General features: G+C 35.8%; 1 pseudogene; it reads left to right on the top strand.

Annotated features, from left to right (window-relative positions):
* The first annotated feature begins 4278 nt into the window (after positions 1-4278).
* On the top strand, positions 4279-5371 carry LOC149514826 (18S ribosomal RNA; annotated as a pseudogene).
* Positions 5372-17353: the final 11982 nt, after the last annotated feature.

The raw sequence follows: 17353 nt of genomic DNA, 5'->3' as shown, positions 1-17353 counted from the left end.
CAAGCTAATAAGAAGAATTAGCATTCATTATTAGATGTAGCCCAGCTTTATTTTAATTCCAATAAGTGTTCTTATACAAATAAGAGTCCATTTAAAGTGGTCACTGGACAACTACTAGGATTACCGTATACATCCCTTGAGCCATATTGAGGGAAAAATCTAGGAGCCTTCAACCTTAACAAAGAATGGAGACAAAACAAAAAAATTGCACAAACATACTTAGAAAAGGCATTGAAGCACATGAAGAAATAGGTAGATAAGGGTCGAAGGGCACAATAATTCAAAGTTGGTGATCTTGTTCTTATCATACTAGTGCTCTAACAAACCAAGTTCCTAAGGAAATAAGATCGTAGGTTGGTGCATAAATATGATGGTCCATTTAAGATTCTTTCCAAAGTGGGGAATGCCTCTAACAAAATCAACCCACCAAAATGGGTGAAGATGTATCCAATGTTCCATGTGAGCAACTTAAAGCCCTAACATGTAAACCCTATAGATGCAAGTCACAGTGAATCAACCAGGGCTGCCATTACCATGAAGCCATAATCAAAACATTGAGTTGAAGAGATTTTAGCTAACAGGGTATCCTGAGTATCTCAAAGAATAGTTCATAAATATTTAGTGAAGTAGGAGGACTTAGGACCAAAAGAAACTAGTTAGGAGAGATACCATAACCTCTGAGCATTGTCACTGAAGATTGAACAATTTTAGGTGAACAAGTCAATGAAGGCATTGACAGAGTAGGTGGGGGAAGATGTCATGAGCCAACCTTGGATAGAGCCATGATTGGGCTTAAGATGTCATTAGCCACCCATGTATAGGGCCATGATTGAGTAGAGGTGCCAAGGGGGATGATAGATCTCATGTGCTAGGAAAAAGTGTCCCAATTTCAAACATTGTAATGGCTTTAGGTAGCATAGCTATAAATTCTCTTAAGCTTTTTAGAGGGAGTGAGCAATCGGTGTATTATTAGGCTGTCACACTGGCTAAGATATCAAACTAAGCTAACTTCTATGAAAGTGTCCATCCAAGTGCCACACGGTCTATTGCTTCATTAAGTGAAAGCTTAGCCTGTGACACCATAGCACTGTTTTGGGCTAGTTCTCCATGACCTGGGCCTTTAGTATTCCTTAAGACCTAGTCCCCCTTATTATTAGACCTTGTTTCACTAGACTAGAATTGCTTTTTGACTCAGATAGAACCTTTAGGCTTAGACTAGCTTACAAACCATGACACATGCACATGCCTTGACCACCATCGAGACATTTCAACCCTTGGTCTCAGCACATATGTTGACCACCATCGGTATATGCTAGCCCTTGGGAGGTTGTTGCCTCGGACACCATTGCCAGATGTTGGCACTTGGTGCAGCATGTATACCACGACCTTTGCACCATTTTTTTATCCCTTCCAAGCCACTTGTCTACCCCTTAAGTGCCATTGACACCTAATGGCACTTGGTGCATGTGTCACAAGTTTTGACCATAAGCCAAACTTCGTGTGGCCTTAGATAGGGAATTGACTTTCTGTGCCTAAGTAAGCCTACAAAAGTTAAGTGCTCAGCATAATTCTAGCTTGTAAAGATTATGTTGTAGTATTAGGCTTTCTAGAACCCCTTGAATCTGATCTTCCCATGACTATGTTTAGGAGTGCCTACACTTAGGTTTGATTGTGTTCCCACACCTCAATCATTAATGTCTAAGCTTGGGTCTGATTGTGTGCCCACACATCACTCACTAGCACCTGCACTTAGGCCTAGCTCAATTTTATCAAACTTGAACACTGTGCCTGAGCCTCTAGAGTCTTGATCACTACCCATACCACTGTTTTATGCTATTTTCTTATGACCTAGGCCACCAGTAGGCCTTAAGGCCTGGTCCCCCTAGTTATTAGACCCTATCCCACTAAAACTGAAATTGTTCCTTAACTCAAAGAGAACCTTTGAGCCTAGACTAGCTTATGGACTATGACATATGCAAATGCCTTGACCATTATCGACACTAAATGACCTTTGATGCATGCACCTACCTTAACCAGCATTAGGACTTCTTGGCCCTTTATCTCAACACATGCTTCAACCACCATTGGCACATGTTAGCTTTTGTGTGGGTAGCTCCTTTGAATACCATTAGTAGATGTTAGGCTATGCATCATGCACACCATGACTAGGCAGTAGGTGGGTTTAGGCACATCTTCATAGTTTTGCCATGCCAATTCCATTTTTGTGGCTTGAAAATTCATATAATGGTCCTTTTGAGCCTTCATGTGAAGTTTGATGGCAAGATGACTCGTTTTCCATTTTTCATAATTTTAAAAATTTTTCATGGTTTAGATTTTTTTGAAAATTTTTTAAGAGTTTTGGCCCCAATTTTGTTATACATGATCCTTGTATTTTTGTTGGCATCCATAAAAAAATTTAGCTAAAAAATAGAAATGTAGAAGATTTTATTGCCATTTGAAAAAAACATCTCCATTTTAAACATTTGAATGGCTACTGGTTGTGAACTTGTAAAAGCTCTTACCCTCTTTAAGGGGGTGTGAGTTGTTAAGATTCCTTAGGAGGTAAGGGGCCAATATAAGGGCTAAGGACTAGCACCCATCACACATCATGTGCGTACACTCTTTGACCCCCTACTCCTAATCATCGGAACCCTCAATTCCACTAACTAAGTTATTAGGTGCTGGTGTTGTAGGCAAAAAACATATGGCACCAGCACATGGCCAAGCCCAGCATGTGCATCATGGCCCAAAATCAAACTTCAACCAAGGCTGTTACCATTAATGACACATGCAAGTGCATGGTGTAAGCACATACCTCAACCATCATTGGCACAAGCTGGCCCTTGGTACGAGCAGTTCTTGATGACCATCGACACATGTTGGCCCTTGGCACTGACCCTTGACTAGCCTTTGACTAGCATCAGCATAATCTAGACTTGGTGCAAGCACATCCTTCGATTAGCATTGATAGAAGATGGCCCTTAAGGTGAGTAATTACCTCGACCATCATTAGCACTTATGGACCCTTGGTCTTGGATATGTCTATTTGAAAAAAATGTCCTTATTTTAGACACTTTAATGTCTACTGCTAGCATATCTATCAAATCTCTCATGCTTTTTAGAGGGTGGTTGTTTGGGCCCCCTATCCCCTCATAAAAAGAGTAGGTGTGCGTGATGGACCTATCGTTGCACACATCAACAACAATGTCTTTGGAGCAAAATCCAAGTCATGCTTGCCTTTTGGCAGTGTTGTCCAGTGACTGGTTACTTCGATGACTCATAGGCTTTTATGGCCTCGATCGATAGGTGTGCATACAAAAAAGGGCTCGATTGTGCTAAACTTAAGCTTATACCTATGGTTGATGCTACCCCAGACCCTAAACCAAGTCTCTAAATCTTGTAATAGTTCCCTAGGGTGGGGCAAGCAGAAGCTAAGGTCATAAGCTTAGTCTGGCCAAGTCTCTTAGGTATTTGGCAGTCATGCCATCCTTTCTTATTGACCATAAAAATGCCTTGGCCTGGCCAAGCCCTTGCATGTAGTTGAGGCTACCCAAGACCCCAGGAACAAGTAATTAAATCGAGTAACATCCCTTATGAAGGTGATAGAGGAGTTTGCATGTGCGGTCCTAGCCAGGCCAAGTATTAGTGGTGTCATGCCATTATTGGCTCTTGGATGGCAGGGGCAATCTCATGGCCTTTCCTTATATTTTCCCATGTCATGTGGTTGCAGCATGGCTTTGTACATCATTTCCTCTACTCTCTCATTGAGTAATTGATTGGGTAGGTTGTGGATCAGTGTGCATGGATATTGCCAATTGTACATAATGGGCATATGAGTGGTGCTATTGTTATGCATGTTAACAGGCTCCATGCTTATTGCATCAAACTATCAACCTGTCATCCTTTTCAATCTCCCCCATATGGTCATCATACCTTGGGGGTGCAATCAAGATCCTATGCTATGTACCTAAATCAATAGAAACCAAATGTCTTGCCATCCCTTATCCATCTTGTGCCCTTAGGGGCTATAAGTCAGACCTTAATCATGCCCTGTGTCCCAAGTATGCCACCCAAACCTCTATGGCCACATTGGTGCATTGGTGTTCAATCATGCTCTCAAATGTAAAATGTTTTATAGGCATGGGCTCTTAACCCTTGTTCATCTAATGCTATACATTTTACGTGCTTGACACACTTGACGTTTATGCTTTATTTTGGCTCTCTTTGCCACTCAGTCAGTGTGTTGAGGCCCATGCGGTGCCAACATCCCAAAGGAATGTGATCCTGCTAGTAGTCATATGCTTGTCTCAAAGATTAAGCCATGCATGTCTAAGTATGAACTAATTTAGGCTGTGTAATTGTGAATGGCTCATTAAATCAATTATAGTTTGTTTGATGGATCTACTACTCGAATAACCATAATAATTCTAGAGCTAATATGTGCAACAAACTCTAACTTCTAGAGGGATGCATTTATTAGATAAAAGGTTGATAAGGACTTTGCCCATTGCTTTGATGATTCATGATAACTCAACAAATCGCATGGCCTTTGTGCCAGCGATGCATCATTCAAATTTTTTCCCTATTAACTTTTGATGGTAGGATAGTGGCCTACTATGGTGGTGATGGGTGATGGAAAATTAGGGTTTGATTCTATATAGGGAGCTTAAGAAATAGTTACCACATCCAAGGAAGGTAGTAGGTGCACAAATTACCTAATCCTAACATGGGGAGGTAGTGACAATAAATAACACTAGGCCTTATGAGTCTAGTAATTGAAATTAGTATAATCTAAATCCTTTAACAAGGATCCATATGATGGCAAGTCTTATGCCAACATCCATAGTAATTCTAGCTCCAATAGCATATATTTTAGTTGTTGTAGTAAAAAAGCTCATAGCTAGAACTAAGCTTGGGTCATTGATCCATCTCATGGTGAGCACCAATCTACTTGTCCCTACTACAGATGATGCCCTCATTGTCTTAATTGGCCAGGTCATTCCTCTAGTGTTTTTCCTTTGAAGAAATTAAAGTGCTTAAAGCAAGCCTACACTTGTATACATTAGCATGGGATAACATTATAGCATTTTGATCCTAGTTGGCCTTCAGGATCGGAGTAATGATTAACATGGACAATTAGGGGCATTCATTTTTCATAGTCAGAAGTGGAATTCTTTAATTTATGAAAAATGAACAACTATGAAAGCATTTACCAAGGATGCTTTCATTAATCAAGAATGAATGTTAGGGACTTGAAGATGATCAAATGCCATTCTAGTCTCTACCATAAATGATGCTAACCAAGGATCGGAGGTTGTTATTTTTAGGACTCCGCTAGCACTTTATGAGAAATCAAAGTCTTTGGGTTTCGAGGGGAGTATAGTCCTAAGGTTGAAACTTAAAGGAATTGACTAAAGGGCACCACCAAGAGTGGAGCATGCAGCTTAATTTAACTCAACATGAGGAAACTTACTAGGTCCAGACATAATAAGTATTGACTGATTGAAAGCTCTTTCTTGATTCTATGGGTGGTGATGCATGGCCATTCTTAATTGGTGGAGTGATTTGTCTAGTTAATTCTATTAATGAACAAGACTTCAGCCTGCTAACTAGTTATAAGAAGGTGATCCTTCATGGCTAGCTTCTTAGAGGGACTATAGCCATTTAGGCTAAGGAAGTTTGAGGCAATAAAAATTGTATTTAAAATATTCATTTAAAAAAATTATTTTTTTATTTATCAATTTTTATTTATTTTTTGGCAAAAATTATTTTTTAAAATTATCCCAAAACTTTGGTGAAATTTAAATAATATTTTTGCTTGCAATAAAATTTATTTCCTTCAAGTAGGTATTATTATTAAATTTTTTATTTATATTTTTTTAGTTTTTATTTTATTTCAGTTTCATTTTTTATTCTATTTATTTATTTTTTTAAAAAAATTATTACCAGTATAAAATAACAATAATAATTAAAAAAACATAAAAAAATCAAAATCAAAATCAAAATAAAAATCAAAACGAAAAAAAAAAGAAAAAAAAAGGAAAAACCTGCGAAACGGGTCGGGTTGACGCGCGGATCATGCGTGGGTCGAGTTTGGTCCAGACGTCCAAAACGACATCATTTGAAGGCCTTTTTTCTGATTTTTTTCTTTATTTTCTCCTTTCCCTTTTCTCTCTACCCAGAGCTCCTTTCTCTAGAAAACCCAGCCCCTATGTCGATCACCATGGAGCCCAATTTCCTATCGGTTGTCGCCATGCACCGATGGTTGAAAACTTCAACGGCACTAGAAAATTAAAAGATCGTCAAATTTCGGTGGCCAAAAAATTTAAACTTTTCTAGATTCTAGTGCCAAAAAATTCAAACCTTTACAGTTTTCGATGACCTAAAAAGTTTTTCAAAAATTCCCCAAATGATCCTTTTTTCCTTCTAAGCACCTTTCCAAGCCCAGATTTTTCAAAAAAAATCTACAACTTATTGGTTCAAGAATTTCATTCTCGAAAAATGTTTTTTTTGTGTGTTTGCTATTTTTTTTATTATATGTGTTCCCTCTTATTGTTCTTTTTTTTTTGTTCGTTCCTTACAGAGATTAGCTCTATTTATAAAGCTTTTAAGATTCATGATCCCATATCTTCTTGGATCCTTTTGTGAAAATTTTGGGTGTCTATCCAATGACTTTTGGTCATCGGATTTCATGCTGCCATGTTAGGCAGTGTCAAGAAGAAATTTGGACCACTCTGGCGGCTTGATTTCGGCTGCCAGAGTTGAAATCAAAGACTTTTTTTTTATTTTTTTTCCTTTTGTTTTAAAGATTAATAATAATAATAATAATAATAAAGAATAAAATTATATAATAATAATAAGAAAAGAAGAACAAAATTGGTGCCTATAGCTGCCCTTCTTTGCTTATTTTTGAGAATCAGGAATAAAGCAAAAACAAAAATACACCGATTTTGTTCAGATAAACAATACAAAAAATGAAACATTGAACATAAACTTTTTTTTTTGAAGAAAATTTGAAAGGCTCTTCTAAATAGAGGCTATAAAACTTTAAATTCAAAAAGCTCATTTCACTAGAGGCAACGAACTTGAAATTCAAAAGGCTTCTCTCATCAAAGGGAACAAACTTTAAATTCAAAAGGCTCATTTCACCAGAGGCAACAAATTTTAAATCCAAAAGCTCATTTAACCAAAGGCAACAAAGTTTAAATGTTAAAAGGCTCTTCTCATCAGAGGCAACAAACTTTAAATTCAGAAGCTCTTTTAACCAAAGGCAACAAACTTTAAATTAAAGATCTGAGAGGCAATGGTATTTCAAAGATTTCTCTAAACAAAGGGTTCACATCTTTCCTACTTTTGACTTTTTCTTTTGTTAGTCTTAGATTGTCCTAGACCCATGCATCTATCATGTCACATGAATGTATGAATGACATTTTCATGTTTTTGCAATGCCATGCAATAAATGATGGTCATGATGCAAATGCACTTATTATGCAAATGAAAAGACCATTTTCTTTCTCTTTTTTTTTTCTGTTGTCATTTTCCTTTAATCTTCAAAATTTCTCAAAGTTTATTTCCTTTCTTCTTCTCTTGAATCCTAAGCATTCCAGTAGTTGATTAAGCTCAGATAAAAAAAGATTTCTCTTCATATCCCATATTCCATGTCAACCACTTTATGACCTTTAGGACACTTTTCTCATTAACCTTTGTTCCCTACTATTTTGGTTATCATTTTAAATCTTCTTCAAAATAATGTGTGCATCTTTTATGGTCATTGTTATTCCTTTATCATCTTTTGAATTTCAAACAATTATAACACATTGCACATTTCTCTTTTTAATGAGAGGGACAAAAGGAAGGATAAACAAAGTGGTATTTTATTGTGGTAAAAGGGAGAAGTGTTTCATGCGTTATAAAAAGGGATAAAACAAGGATAACAAGTAATCACATAACAAATATTCAGATCATCATAAATTAATTCATCATGGATTCTTTTCTGAAGACTCTTAATTGGTGCCCTTGACTTTTTGAAAATGTAACAAACCAAACTAGCCCAAAACCATTGAGATCTTCTGGCACATATTGAGAATTGAGCCATTCCATTCACTATCCCCTTTTATTTTTATCTGAGCTACCCTTTCAGGTTTTCAACTTAGATATCTTTTAAATTCATTTTACTTTTTTTATTTTTTCTAAGCATAATATTTTTTTACTGCATCAGCATTGACTAGATTTGACAGATCATCTCTATCCATTCTTGCCAAGATCAGTGCCCCACCAGAAAAAACTTTTTTCACCATATATGGGCCTTCCCAATTAGGAGTCCATTTTCCTTGAGGATCCTATTGGTTAGGAAGAATCCTCTTCAATACTAATTTTCCTTCTCAAAATTGTTGTGGGTGAACTTTCTTGTCATGAGCTCGCATCATTCTTCTTTGATACAGTTGGCCATGGCAAAATGCAACTAATCTATTTTCTTCAATGAGATTCAATTGTTCATATCGAGCGTGAACCCACTCAGATTCTTCTAACTCAACCTCCATGAGAAGTCATAAGGAAAGAATTTCAACTTCGATGGGTACCACTGCCTCCATCCCATATACCAATGAAAATGGTGTATCTCCTGTAGATGTGTGTATCAAAGTTTGATAAGCATGTAATGCAAATGGTAGCTTTTCATGCCAATATTTACACACATCATCATCTTTTTAATAATTCTCTTTATGTTTTTATTGGCTGCTTCAACTGCCCTATTCATCTTTGGACAATAAGGTGCTAATTTATGGTGTTTGATTTTAAACTAAGCACAGACCTCAGTCATCATTTTATTATTGAAATTAAGAGCATTATTCAAAATGATCCTTTCTGGAAGGCCATATCGACATATGATCTATTTCTTGATGAACTTGCAAACCACCATTCTTGTCATATTGGCATATGAAGCCGCCTCTACCCACTTTGTGAAGTAATCAATTACCACTAAAATGAATTGATGTCCATTTAAGCCTTTTGGTGTAATGGGCCCTATCACATCCATTCCCCACATAGAGAAAGCTAAGGTGTTGACATAACACGCAAGGACGTTAGAGGAACTTGAATCCTATCTGCATAAATTTGACATTTATGGCATTTTCTAGCATACTTAATGCAATCTTTTTCCATTGTTAACCAATAGTATCCTACTTTTATTATTTGTTTAGTCATCATATGACCATTCCCATGAGTTTCACAAACACCTCCACAAATTTCTTCTAGTAACATTTTGGCTTCAGTAGCATTCACACATCTCAATAGTGTTTGGTCTCAACTTGTCTTATATAAAATTTTTCCATCTAGAAAGAAACTCATTGCCAACCTTCTCAACATTTTCTTATCATTCTCTGATATGTGCTCTAGGTACTATTGATATTTAACATATTGTAATATGTCAAAATACCATGGGTTTCCATCAACTCCTTCCTCAACATTCGAACAATGAGCTGGTTTCTCTCGTAAGCTCAATTTGATGGGTTGGATTTCAGCATTCTCATTTAATTTGAACATTGTTGCCAATGTAGCCAATGCATCAACCATATGATTCTCTTCTTGAGGTAAATGATGAAACTAAATAGTTTTAAATTTTTTGATCACTTTTGATATGTACTTTTGGTATAAAATCAATTTTGAGTCTCTGGTTTCCCGTTCTCTTCACAATTGGTATATGACTAAGGTAGAGTCTCCATAAACTTCTAAAGCATGGGCCTTTCTTTCAATAGCAGCTTGAAGACCCTGAACACATGCTTTATATTTTTCCATATTATTGGTGCAATCAAAATTTAGTTTCACGATGATTGGGTAATAATCCATTTCTGAAGATATCAAAACTACTCCAATACCATGCCTCAAAGCATTTGATGCACCATCAAAATACATCTTTCATATATCTTCATTATGCTTTTCTTTTTCTATGTGCAATATAGACATTAAGTCTTCATTTGGAAAATCAAATGTCACAGGCACATAATCTTCATGAGCGTGTTCTACAAGAAATTTAATAATAGCACTTCTTTTGATTGCCTTTTGGGACACATATACAATGTCATATTCAGAAAGTAACACTTGTCATCTTGCTATTCCTCCCAACAATGAAGGTTTTTCAAAGATGTATTTGATTGGGTCTAATATGAGCCTAGTAGTATGATACAACATGTATTGTCTAAGCCAACGAGCTGTCCATGCTAATACACAACACATATTTTCCAATGGTGAATACTTTGACTCGTAATCAGTAAACTTTTTGCTCAGGTAATAAATAGCTTGTTATTTCCTTCCTGTTTCATCATGTTGCCCCAAAACACATCCCATTGATTTTTCATACATCGTTAAATACAGGATAAGAGGTCTTCAAAGACAGGCGGCATTAATACTGGTGGGTTTGATAAATATTCTTTAATTTTTTCAAACGCCATTTGACAATCTTCATCCTATTCTCCTAACCCGTGTTTTAGAAGAATCTCAAATATGGGATCATATTTAGCTGTAAGTTGGGAAATGAAACGAGTAATATAATTCAATCTCCCTAAAAATCTCCTTACTTATTTTACGTACATAGAGGTGGTAGCTCTTGGATGGTACGTATCTTATCTGGATCCACCTCTATTCCTTTTTTACTGATAATAAATCCCAGTAATTTTCTTGAGGTTACACCAAAAGTGCATTTAGCTGGATTGAGCTTGAGCTAAAACCTTCTTAATCTCTTAAATAACTTTTTGAGATTAGTCACATGATTTTCTTCTTCATGGGATTTGGCAATCATGTCATCCATATACACCTCATTTTCTTTATGCATCATATCATGGAATAGAGGTACGATGGCTCTTTGATAAGTTACCCCAGCATTTTTCAAATCGAAGGGCATGATTTTACAGTAAAATGTTCCCCATACTGTTACAAAAGTAATCTTTTCCTTATCTTCTTATGGCATCTTAATTTGATTATAGCTTGAAAATCCATCCATGAATGAAAATAGAGAATGCCTAGTGGTATTGTCCACTAAAGTGTCAATATGAGGTAATGGAAAATTATCCTTTGGACTTGCTCTATTCAAATCCTGATAATCAACACACGTTCTCGCTCTGCCATCTTTCTTGGGTATTGGGACTATATTTGCCACCCATTCGGGATATTTGGCCACTTCTAAGAATCCTACATCAAATTACTTTTTCACTTCTTCTTTTATTTTCAACAACATTTCAGGTTTCATCCTTCTCAGCTTATGTTTAATTGGTTTGCACTCAGGCTTCAATGGTAGCTTATGCACTACAATTTTAGAATCCAGCCCTAGCATTTCTTGATATGACCAAGCAAATACATCTACATATTCATGTAGTAACTTTATCAACTCTTGCTTTATTGGTGATGACATCGAAGTACCAATCTTAACTTTTTTTTTAGTTTTTTAATCCCTCAAATTAACAACTTCAACGGCTTCTTGATGAGGCATGATTTGCTTTTCTTCTTGTTCCACTAATCTCAATAATTCTAGGGATATTGCATGGTATTCCACATTCTTTTCATCATTGAGTTCACCAATATAAATAGAATTTTCAAAATCAAATCCTGGAATATTGTCATGATGATTTTCATATTCGTTATTCAAATACCTTAAATGTAAAAGGATGTATAGTAATGCAAGGAATTAAAATGAAAAAGGCAAAAGAAATGGACAAATGTGCTACACTTGTCATTTATTCAATTGAAAATGAGGAAACAAACACACATAAGACATTTATTTAGATTTGGTTCAACACATTACTTTGGAAGAAATTTAGAAACAACAAGTAGCTCCTCAACATGCCAATTTTTCAATTATGAACCATAAGGAGTAAGATAAACCCATGGACAGCCTGGATCTTCACTTTGCTTTTCTTTACTCACCATTTGTATTGAAAATTCAGTGAAGATATTTTTTTAATGATGGTGTAAACTCTTTCTCTATGTTTCTTACAACATCTGGATAGATATAGCCAGCTGAGATGAAAGTCTCATAAAGGGGAGGAAAAGATAGGCTTTCAGTGTCTACTTCTTACCCTAGAAAGTGAGCTAACCTTTTTTCTCTTTTCTTCTTTATGGATTTCATTCTTCATTTTTGAGTTGGCTTGTACCTCAGCCCAAACTGATTGTCCTTCTTAGGCATTATCCATAGTCATTGTATTCCCTGCAAGTTAGCCCACACTTGTTGTCCTTTCCCTACCACTTTTTTAAGTGCCATTTTGGAAGCTTTGGATAGACATGGAATAGCCATTTTTGATCTTTCGCCCACATAGGTTGCATTAATGAATTTAAAGGATCTGAAAGAAGATTTTAGAGCTTTCTTAGCTGCTTCAATGTATAATGCGGTAAAAGGTTTAGTCACCAATAGGTCTTCTTCACCAGCAACAATAACCACATTTTCATCAATTATGAATTTTACTTTTTGATGCAGAGTGGAAGGAATAGCTCCTACCATGTGAATCCATGGTCTTCCAAAAAGACAACTACAAGAAGGACCGATATCCATGACTTGAAAGACTATATTAAAAATACATGGTCCATTTTGGATTGGTAGCTCAATATTGCCTATCACTTCACGACGAGTCCTATCAAAAGCCCTCACTATCATATAACTCCTTTTCATGTAAGATGTGTCAACTGGCAATCTAGATAGTGTAGTCATAGGCATCACATTTAAAGAAGATCCATTATAAATGAGCACCTTTACTAGTGTATGATCCTTGTATCTTGTTGAGATATGTAAGGCCTTAGCATCACTTCTACCACCAGGTGGAATTTCATCATCAGTAAATGATATATAATTTTCCACTATGATATTTCCCACTATGCGATCAAGTTTCTCCACAGATATATTATGAGCTACATAAGCCTTATTGAGTACTTTGAGCAAAGCATTTCTATAAGGCTCAGAATTTAACAATAACGAGAGCATAGAAATCTAGTTGGTAAGTGATTTAATTGCTCCACCACACTATATTCACTATGCTTAATAAGCTTAAAAAACTCACGAGCCTTTTTTTTTGTAACCAAATTTTTACATTCTCGATCTAAGACTAGGGTTGGGTGAATCTCTTGATTGTTGGGTGATTTATCTTCTTTTTCTAAGCTCATTTCCCTTTCTTTTGCTTTTTTTTTTGTGCTCTTTCAAGTGTTTCTAGGGTATATCACCACCCACTTCGAGTTATGCCCCTAACGCCAGTTATATTTGTTGTACTTGCATCACATGAGCCATATTGAAGAGAACCATTATCCAAACCTTGTGATATTATATTACAATCATATTTCCAAGGGACTGTCTTATCTGATTTTTATGGGAATGGGCTAAGGACCTCAATTGTCACCTTTGGCATAGTTGTACAAACTAGTTTGTTAATCTTAGCACTCAATTTTTCATCATAAAAGATCGTGACAGGCTCAAAATTCATATGAACTGGCTTATTAACCTTAACACTTGGTTTCTCTTCATAAAAGATGGTAACAGGCTCAAAATTCATTTGGTAAGGCCTATTTTTGGATGAGTCTTCCATCATAACATTCACTGAACTTTTTTCATGTTCTTCATAAAATTCAACCAAGAAAGAATCCATCATTCTCTGCAACTCTTGTCGAAATGCTTTACAATCTTAAAGTGAATGACCAACCATCCCCATATGGAATTTACAAGTGTGATCTAAATTATATGAGAAATTTCCATCATCTGAGTTTTTAGGTATTGGATGAATCATATTTGCTTTCACAAGGGTAACAAATATTTCATCCATAGGGGTTCTGATCTAGCTTACTTCTCTTTTAATATTTTGAGTCGTCTCACTATTTAAAGCATTTATTGATCCTCTACCATGATTAGGTAACGGATTGGCCTTCATACTTGATCCAGCCTTGGTTATGAAATTTAAAATTTTGTTATCAATCAAGCTTTGCACCCTATGTTTAAAGGCCATACAATTTTCTAGGAGTGGCCTTGAATTCCATATTGATAGTCTTAAGAAGCTTCAAGATCATACCACTTCGGATATGGAGGTTTCAAAGGCTCTATGGGCTGTCGAGCCACCAAGTGTTTTTGGAATAACTGAGGGAACAATTTTTTGTATGTCATAGGAATCGGATCAAATCATTGTTGCTCTTGATTATTTTGAGGTTCCCTTTAATTAAAATCTATGGTATTTACCTGCGGGAAAGGTCATGGTAAAGGTGCTCGAGAGTGAACATTGGCTTGGAAAGTAGGTGTTTGGGTTTGCATTAGTTGGTAATGATATGGGTTTTGGGAAATATTATAAATGATTGGGTAAAAAGGTTGGTATATAGGATATGAATGGTATGGGATAAAAGGTCTTGGTTTTGGTTTTTCAATGGTGATAGCTTGCACTTCCATTTTTTTTTTCTTGGATGGTCCTTTTTTTTTTATCCAGAAACATCACCTCCATAAATCTTTTCATTTTTAATGGCATTTTCTATTATCTATCCCATAATCACCATATCAGTAAAGTTTTTGATAAAATGACCAATGAGCCTGTCATAGTATGATGCTCGAAGAGTATTGATGAATAGAATAGTTGTTTCTTTCTCGGTGAGAGGAGGTTGAACCTGAGCAGCAACATTTCACCATCTTTGGGCATATTCTTTAAAATTTTCATTAACATTCTTTTCCATGTTTTGCAAAGACAATCTATCTGGAGCCAAGTCTGTGATATGCTTGTATTAAGTAATAAATTCTTTGGCCAAATCTTTCTATGAATGAATACAACTCCTGTCTAATTGAATATACCATCTGACAACAGATCCAGTAAGACTATCTTGAAAATAATGGATAAACAACTTGTCATTGTTTGTATACCCAATCATTTTTTGACAAAACATAGTGACATGTGCCTAAAGGCATTTGGCTCTATCATATTTTTCAAATTTTTGTACTTTAAACTTTGGTGGGATTACAAATGTGGAACTAAACTGAGTTCACTAGCATCAATTGTACCAAAAATATTTACACTTTCAATAGCTCGTAGCCTTTCTTCCAAGAGATCTAACTTTTGTTGTGCCTTTGTATTCTCAGATTGTTCGGGCATGCCTTTTTTTAGTTTCTCTTATTCTTTTGGGTCATCTAAATCTAAGACCATAATAGGTTCAACATGACTTACCCCAATATTTAAACTAACATGTCCTTGACTACATGGTTGAACCGTGAAGGGAGGTAAATTAAACTGAGCATATGGCTGCCTTTTGAGGCTGTGTCACTTGTGGATGCATTTGATGAGAAGTTTTAGCATAGGGTGGAGTAAACCCTGGTGGATATAATGGATCTTCCTTATCACTGGTATTTTTTTAGGCTTGAGGCACTTTCTCATTAGTTACTTCTTCAGCAACCCTTTTTCCTTTGGTCATTTTCCTCATCATGTCCATCATTACAACCATTTCTTTTCGAGTCTCTTCTTAAGTCCTAGTCATTTGTTATATCAATTCTTGTAGAGACCTAATCATTTGCTCCTACATATCAAATTGAGCTTTCTCTATCCTTTCTATTCCAGATGCTTGCTCATTTTTCATGATTCTGACTTGTGAGTGAATGTTGTAACGATGATAAGTGATTTAATCTATGTTTGCTTGATGGCCTAACTATCTTTGCACCTAATTGAGTTAAAGGAAACTCTTTGAGATTTGTTATTTTGAGGTTTCTTTCTTTTAGTCACGATGCATTTTTTTAAAAAAATGAAACACACATATGATGCATGAATACATGAATGCAAAGGATGTGGTTATTATATATCCAATATTTGTAAAAGATTTTAAGTATAAACTTGAACCACCATATCATAACTTCACATTATCCTTACTAAATACTTTTTTCATTACAATATTAAAAATTTCAAAAGAAGCACCCTACATGCTTGTACTACTCATAACCAATCTCTAGAAAATTGGTCAAATGTTGGCTATGCTATCCTAGGTAAACCTCTTCTTTCATTTGTTTAGCTTCTTAGGCCATGTCTCTTAATTTGAAGTTGACTTCTCTTATCTATTCTATTAGACTAGTGGCTTAAAATTCTTTCAACTGATATTCTTCCTTCCAATACTGTGCTTTATGTTTAAATTGATCTCATTCCTCTCTCAAAACTTGAATGGCTTTATGTCAATAATGCATTTGCTGTTTCAAGTCATCTACAAGACCTTGTAGTACTTTCTTTTCTTCCATAGATTGACTAAGCTTTCTTCCTTAGATAATAAATTGGACTAAAGCTGTTCTGCATTTTTCCTGAATCTTTCAAGCTTTGTAGTCATTGTGGCGATGGACTTATGCCAACTTTCAGAGATATTTTCTTGTTCTCTTTCAAGCCTTCAAAATTTTGCTTCACTCTTATCAGTCTTTTCTTTCCACTTATTAATCTTATACCGAGGCCTCTTCTTTTCACACTCCCATATTTCTTTTTTTTCTTCAAATTTGCACTTCATAATCTTCATATCCTCAGGAATCTTTTCACAATGTGTGTTTTCTTAGTGGCATGGTTTATTTTCTTTAGGACTAACTTTGCTTGTGACTCGTTGACTTCTCCATATCAAATATTCATATATGGCTTTGTCTGTATATCCCCCATAATATACTCTCCGAGTTTGCTTCCACTCTTTGATAATCTCTTTTATCTTTCCCAGAAATCCTGATTCCTTAAAAGAGAATTCCAATTCTTAAAGCCCATGAGTCATTGGGACAAATGGCTCAGACCCTAATTGTCGACGAACTAGTGCTAGAGCATAGCTTATACATCTCCACAGTCCTAAGAGCGGAACCCATGGCTTGTCACCACACCTATATAACATGGCTTCTCGTGGCATCCATGAAGCTCTCCATATAACTTGAACACTAGTGAGATCTTGCAAAATCAATACCCACTCTTCCTTGGTCTTTGATTCTGGCCACTCAACATTAGAGCATTCTTCAATTGGTCTACTTTTATTACTATAAGTAGAATGAAATTTACCCATAAGATGGTGAAGATGACTTTTTGCCCAAATGTAGACTAACTGTACACACCCTATGAAGCGTCCTCCTCTTCTTCAATAATGATTTAATGATCTAAAGGTTTCTTCCAGTATAAAAGGAACAAGATTGATTTTATTGTCCACCTGCTCAAGAAAGTCAATCACTAATACCTCAATGTGCCCCAGGACCTTTAGAAAAATGATTAAGCCATAAATTGCCAAAGCTATCATTCTCATGCCTCGTTCATCATCTAAGTATTTGATGATGTAATCATGTAAGATTCCCCATGGGATGTAATCACTTTTGCCTTTTGTTTGGATATAGGAGTTCACATTCTGAGTAGAGACCTCCATC

Source organism: Durio zibethinus, chromosome 15 (genome assembly GCF_047325235.1).
Source record: "Durio zibethinus cultivar Kanyao isolate XHJ-2024 chromosome 15, ASM4732523v1, whole genome shotgun sequence".
Lineage (NCBI taxonomy): Eukaryota > Viridiplantae > Streptophyta > Magnoliopsida > Malvales > Malvaceae > Durio > Durio zibethinus.
Note: the sequence above shows the minus strand (reverse complement) of the source record. Positions and strands in the feature narration are given on the sequence as shown.